Source organism: Pristiophorus japonicus, unplaced genomic scaffold (genome assembly GCF_044704955.1).
Source record: "Pristiophorus japonicus isolate sPriJap1 unplaced genomic scaffold, sPriJap1.hap1 HAP1_SCAFFOLD_4329, whole genome shotgun sequence".
Classification (NCBI taxonomy): Eukaryota; Metazoa; Chordata; class Chondrichthyes; family Pristiophoridae; genus Pristiophorus; species Pristiophorus japonicus.
Window position 1 is genome coordinate 1 of NW_027254234.1, and position 6973 is coordinate 6973.

At 59.8% G+C, this 6973-nt stretch overlaps 1 pseudogene; it reads right to left on the reverse strand.

Annotated features, from left to right (window-relative positions):
* Positions 1-2087: 2087 nt before the first annotated feature.
* LOC139251717 (ATPase family gene 2 protein homolog B-like) lies at positions 2088-6810 on the reverse strand (annotated as a pseudogene).
* Between the last annotated feature and the right edge of the window lie 163 nt (positions 6811-6973).

Genomic DNA, 6973 nt, shown 5'->3' on the forward strand with positions numbered 1-6973 from the left:
CGAGGGAGGGGGAGGGAACGAGGGAGGGGGAGGGAACGAGGGAGGGGGAGGGAACGAGGGAGGGGGAGGGAACGAGGGAGGGAACGAGGGAGGGGGAGGGAACGAGGGAGGGGGAGGGAACGAGGGAGGGGGAGGGAACGAGGGAGGGGGAGGGAACGAGGGAGGGGGAGGGGGAGGGAACGAGGGAGGGGGGAGGGAACGAGGGAGGGGGAGGGAACGAGGGAGGGGGAGGGAACGAGGGAGGGGGAGGGAACGAGGGAGGGGGAGGGAACGAGGGAGGGGGAGGGAACGAGGGAGGGGGGAGGGAACGAGGGAGGGGGAGGGAACGAGGGAGGGGGAGGGAACGAGGGAGGGGGAGGGAACGAGGGAGGGGGAGGGAACGAGGGAGGGGGAGGGAACGAGGGAGGGGGAGGGAACGAGGGAGGGGGAGGGAACGAGGGAGGGGGAGGGAACGAGGGAGGGGGAGGGAACGAGGGAGGGGGAGGGAACGAGGGAGGGGGAGGGAACGAGGGAGGGGAGGGAACGAGGGAGGGGGAGGGAACGAGGGAGGGGGAGGGAACGAGGGAGGGGGAGGGAACGAGGGAGGGGGAGGGAACGAGGGAGGGGGAAGGGAACGAGGGAGGGGGAAGGGAACGAGGGAGGGGGAAGGGAACGAGGGAGGGGGAAGGGAACGAGGGAGGGGGAAGGGAACGAGGAGGGGAAGGGAACGAGGGAGGGGGAAGGGAACGAGGAGGGGGAAGGGAACGAGGGAGGGGGAAGGGAACGAGGGAGGGGGAAGGGAACGAGGGAGGGGGAAGGGAACGAGGGAGGGGGAAGGGAACGAGGGAGGGGGAAGGGAACGAGGGAGGGGGAAGGGAACGAGGGAGGGGGAAGGGAACGAGGGAGGGGGAAGGGAACGAGGGAGGGGGAAGGGAACGAGGGAGGGGGAAGGGAACGAGGGAGGGGGAAGGGAACGAGGGAGGGGGAAGGGAACGAGGGAGGGGGAAGGGAACGAGGGAGGGGGAAGGGAACGAGGGAGGGGGAAGGGAACGAGGGAGGGGGAAGGGAACGAGGGAGGGGGAAGGGAATGAGGGAGGGGGAAGGGAATGAGGGAGGGGGAAGGGAATGAGGGAGGGGGAAGGGAATGAGGGAGGGGGAAGGGAATGAGGGAGGGGGAAGGGAATGAGGGAGGGGGAAGGGAATGAGGGAGGGGGAAGGGAATGAGGGAGGGGGAAGGGAATGAGGGAGGGGGAAGGGAATGAGGGAGGGGGAAGGGAATGAGGGGGAGGGAATGAGGGAGGGGGAGGGAATGGAGGGGATGAGGGAGGGGGGAGGGAATGAGGGAGGGGGAGGGAATGAGGGAGGGGGAGGGAATGAGGGAGGGGGTGGGAGCGGGGCCAGCGGGAGGGAATGAGGGAGGGGGAGGGAGCGGGGCCAGCGGGAGGGAATAGGGAGTGAGCAAGGCGAGGGGGCCAGGGAGCCGCTGCATTTTATTTCAGAATCGCCCACTCAAATCGCTCACTTGGCTTTCTTCCATAATCAGTGTCCAGCAGAGAATTCTGGAGATTTTACAGATCCAAGTGATGCAATTAGTATTAGTGTACTAGTAAACAGGAACTACCCTCACCACCCAGGCACCTGCACCCTCAGATAACAAACATCGATTGTATCTGCACCCCTACAGAGGTTTGTGCAACCTCCCGGAAACATTGCTAAACTCACTTCTATATTTACCAACATGTTGCTAAAACCCCGTTGCACTGAGCTGCAAACTCTGTATCAGATGAAACACACAGAACAACCCTCTCTCCACCTCTTCCGGTAAACTCATTGCATTCACTCTGGGCCTTTCAGTTGAAGAATTAAAGGTTTTCAGAATTAAAAAATACACAAAGGGTTTACTGAAGGAGAGACAGAAATAAAATACAATTCAGAGAGAGAATACACAGAATGTACACAATGGGAGGGGTTGGGTACAGGGGAAGGGGGCGCACGGTGGGGGGAACGCAGTGGGGGTGGGGGGAACGTGGTGGGGGAGGGGGTGCGCAGGCGGGGGTGCTCGGTGGGTGTGGGGGAGGGGGCTCGCGGTAGGTGTTCACTTACTTTACCTGTCTCAGTTTCAATTTGACTTGATCCAGGCCTCCAATCTGGTCCCATTGGACGGGTCTGAAGTCAGTCAGTCCGATGCTGCTTCTGAGTGAGGAAGGATGCACTAGTTTCAGCGCTTCACGGAAGTCTGCGAAGGTGATTTCCTTCTCCACCGAGTCCTGCTTCAAAGAAAACAGAATTAACAACAACACACAGGAATTCGAATAGGAACACAATTCTAAAAGTTTGTCAGGTTAAAGCAAAACAGCAGCCTGCAGGAGCAGGGAGCGCGGAGACGGCCGGACACAGGGCCCCGAGCGCGGAGACGGCCGGACACAGGGCCCGAGCGCGGAGACGGCCGGACACAGGGCTGGACCCCAGTCTGGGCTCAGCTTCCATCAGCAGACGGAGGGAGGAGTACAATCGGCCTCAGTATTCCCCGAGTTTGGAGAAAACAGCCAGGATTCCTGCTCCTGATCACCTCTCGAGACCCCTGCTGAAAGTGGGTAAGCCCCAGCCCTGGGTGCTTTTGGGATGGGGTGCAGAGTGTGTCTATTGAACACAGCCCATTGATCAGCAGACGAGGTTCCTAACCAGGTTACTAGTTACGAGGGAATGTGGGAAAGCCCTGGTGCTGCCCGAACTATTGCTTAGCCTTATGGTTCTGGAATCTGGGGATGGGCTCAAACAAAATGTCCCACTCCCCACTCCAGGCAATGCGCATGTTAGCTCGCCCATCCCGCACAATGTACCTCGCCCTCGCTCTGCGCAGACAGGCTCACCCCCGGCCCGTGCAGCGCAGCCCCCCCCGGTCCGCGCAGTGCTGCCTCATCCCCCCCTCCCCCCCCCGACCCGCGCAACCTTGCCCCCCGGCCCACATGTAAACTCACACCACCCGCCACTGTTTCTGGGCAGCAGTGTGTCGGATATCCCAGGCAGTTGCTGTAACGGGTGTTTTCTTGCTCATTATTTGCCGTACCTGGGAGCTGCGACTCACAACCTGCAGTGCGGCCTCTCGACACAGCGCAGCTAGATCGGCAGCAACGTATCCACTCGTTGCTTCCGCCAGCCAAGTCACATTCACATCAGCACTCAGAGGCATTGGGGCAGTGAGCTCCTCCAGAATGGATCGGCGCTGTGACGTTGTTGGGACACCGACTATGACCTGAAAATAAAACACCAGGGGCTGTGATTCAGATTCAAAGAGCAATTTCAAAACAACTTCTTTAGGATTTTATTGTATAAAAGATGAGACTGGAGCTGATAAAACAAGGGAGCAATGGCCACAGTGTTATAACCAGGGAAGGAGACACATTTACTGTCTGTACACCACGTTCACAGGCTGAATACGTAGCTCTGTGCTGGCCTGGGGGTGCCTCTGATATCGGGAAACCCAATTCCTCCCCCGTGGGGTTACCATCACCATGGGAAGAGCAAAACAGCAACCTTTCAATAAATACCCTGCCAGATGGGATCAAATCAATTTGTGCTCAAAGTCTTTGAGCATATGGCTGTGGCCAAACCAATAACCAGTGAGTTTCTGCAGAGCAGTGGCTTCAGTTACTCGCTGTTCACTCGGTTATTGAGGTTTCGTTACTTGCTCTTCACCAACTGTCGAGCAGTTCAGGGTTCCGATGGAAAATTTACATGTATTTCTATAAATGCCATCACACCTGCTGCAGAATCCCAGCATTTTCTGTTTCTATTTCCGATTTCTGGCTGTTTTTCTTGCTCCGTTTTATGTATAATGCACGAGTAGAGTTTTTGATCTGTGCTATCTCAAATCTGCTTATATTGAAAGGACTCATTTTTTGCATAGCCTGGAGTTCCCATGGGGTTTAATTCTCGTCTCTCGTCGACCAGCAGAGGGCCCCACAATTCCAATAACTTTAACTCAAACATAGAAAAGCGTTCTTAGGCGCTTTGTAGAAATGTAATCAAAACAAAGCACAAACTGTTTCCTTTTCCGCCACATACAGACAGTGAGTCAAAGCATTCATCTTCATAAACTGAACGTGATATTGCAAATCTGGCCACTTCTACCCGTTGTCTTTCCTGTTATTTGCCCTGAAATGTCCTCCACTGATGTGCAAACCAGGAACTGGTCCTCCCACTCACAACTTTTACTGAAACACAGTCAACTCATGTTGCAATAATCTGTGAGCTTCAACTGGGGGACTGTTCTCAGCATCTCCTCCAGAGCTGGTTAGTGAAGGGCACTCGAACTCAGTGGTGGGTGCGTTTGGACAGGGAGGTAAGGAAGTGAGTCAACTTGTGGAACTGAAGGGGGGGGGGATATCTTTGAATAACTAGGAAAAATGTTTGATAGGAAGTGATTCGGAGGGAAATATCCAAGTTCACCAGTGAGGAGCGCAGCAGAATTTTCCTGGGACAGACAGCTGTGTAAAGCACCAAGTGTAGGGCTCTGGTGTAGTGTCCTGCAGCAGAAATGCAACAGCGCAATGTGCCTGGGGAGATGTGCATGCACATGTGATTCCCCACAGGTTGAGAGGTGATTGCACGAGAAAGGATACAGAGGAGATTTATGAGGATGTTACCTGGACTGGAGAATTTTAGCTAGGAGGAAAGATTGGATAGGCTGGGTTTGTTGTCTTTGGAACAAAGAAGGCCGAGGGGAGATTTAATTGAGGTGTGTAAAATTATGAGGATAGGAAGGACCTATTTCCCTTAGCAGAGGAGTCAACAACCAAGGGACATAGATTTAAAGTAATTGGTAGGAGGTTTAGAGGGGAAGTTCTTTCACCCAGAGGGTGGTGGGGGTCTGGAACTCACCGCCTGAAAGGGTGGTAGAGGCAGAAACCCTCTGCATTTATAATAGAAATTTACAGCATGGAAGGAGGCCATTCAGCACACCGCGTCTACGCTGGCCGACAAAGAGCTACCCAGCCTAATCCCACATTTCAGCTCTCGGTCCATAGCCCTGTAGGTTACTGCACTTCAAGTGCACATCCAAGTACTTTTTAAATGTGATGTCCTTTTCCATAACGACCCTAAATCTAACTGAATGATGGTCAGTAGCACCACAATACTGACCCCTTCCACCTGCCCGGCTTCATTCCCTAAAACTGAGCCCAGAACCGCCCCTCCCACGTTGGGCTTGCTGCGCACTGACTAAAGAAGCTCAATACATTTTAGGAATTCCGCACCCTGTGCACCTTCACCCCGATCCGAGCCCGGTTAATATGAGGGTCGTTCAAATCCCCGATTACTGCCCCCTTGTCTTCGCACTGGTCAGAAATGTGCCCACATATTTGCTCTTCTATCTCGGGCGTGCTCCCGAATTGCCACGGCCATTGACCGACCGGTCCAGGCCTCTCTCCCGCAGCCGGGGTATCCCTGGAGACGGAGCACGCAGTGTCCGCGAGAGGTGGGCGCCGGAGGGGCTGCAGCTCATCTGCGGGTCTGGTGCCCTAAGCACAAAGGGGGGGCTTGGTGTAAAGTTATATCCCTGAATTACCAAACGCAGGATAGACTGGACATCCCCGGCCCCCACACAGCCCCATCCCCCGGCCCCCACACAGCCCCATCCCCCCCGGGGCCCCGGGCTTCCCCACATTCTCACCTCCCGGTCCAAGCGGCCCGGCCTGCGGAGGGCCGGATCCAGGGCCTCGGGCCGGCTGCTGGCGGCGATGACAGTGAGCGGGCCGGGGCCCGGGCGGTCGAGCAGGGCGAGGAGTTGGGCCAACAGCCGGGTCCCAGGTCCCGAGCTCGAGTCCCCGCGGGCCCCGCACAGCGAGTCAATGTCGTCGATAAAGAGGATGGCGGCCCGCCGCCCGGCCCGGGCCCACACCTCCCGCAGCCGCTGCTCCGCCTGGCCGGGCCTTGGGCCGTGGATGGCCGCCGGCCCGGCCTCCAGCAGCTCGGCTCCCAGGTCCCGGGCCAGGCCGCGGACCAGGCAGCTCTTGCCTACCCCCGGCGGCCCGAGCAGTAGCGCCCGCGGGCCCGGGCCCAGGCCCAGGCGGGCGGCGGCCTGCGGGTACCGGAGCGGCAGGCCCAGCGCCTCCCCCAGCGGCCCCAGGCCCGGCCCGAGCTCCCGGCCCCGGCCTGCTCCAGGGCCAGCACCGCGCTCACCCGTACGGCGGCCCGGGCCGACAGCAGGCCGGCCCCGGGCGGCTCCACACTGAGCACCTCGAGCCGCAGCAGCCGGGGGCCCTCCCCGGGACCTGGCCACATCCGCACCACCAGCCCGGGGCTCAGCAAGACCCCGCGCAGGGCCTGTGCTGCTTGTCGCTGCAGACCCGGCCCCGGCTCCTGGCCACGGGCCCCGGCCTCCAGCACGGCCCGCACACTCACGGCCCGCAGCCGGCTGCAGCTGACGGGCTCCAGGCGGCCTAGGCCACGGCTGGCGCCCCGCAGCCCCGGGCTCGCGCACTTGGTGTCCAGCTGCAGGAAGCCGTCGGCGCGGTCGGCCCGGGGCCAGGCCCAGCACAGCGCGACGCCGCCCGGCACCCACACCCGTACCGGGGCCCCGAGGCCCAGGCCTAGCGCCGCCAGGGCCCGCGGGCCCACCCGGCAGCGCTGCGAGCCGCGGTCCCCAGAATCGAGTGGCAGGAGTTGTAGGCCCGGCCCAGCCATGGCCTCTGCCCCCTGACCCCGGAACCGGAAGCGGAGGTCGGGCAGCGAAGATGAGCCGAATCTACCAGAACAAACCGTTAAACAACAAACCCGTCACCCCGGAGCGGGCCCCGGAGGGTTGGGCACCAGAGGGGGACAGGTGGGCCTGGCGGGGAGAAGGGAGGGAGAGAGGGAGGAGGGGAGGGAGGGGAGGGAGGGAGGGGAGGGGGAGAAGGGAGGAGGGAGGGGAGGGAGGGGGGAGAAGGGAGAAGGGAGGGGGGAGAAGGGAGAAGGGAGGGGGGAGAAGGGAGGGAGGAGGGGGAGGGGAGGG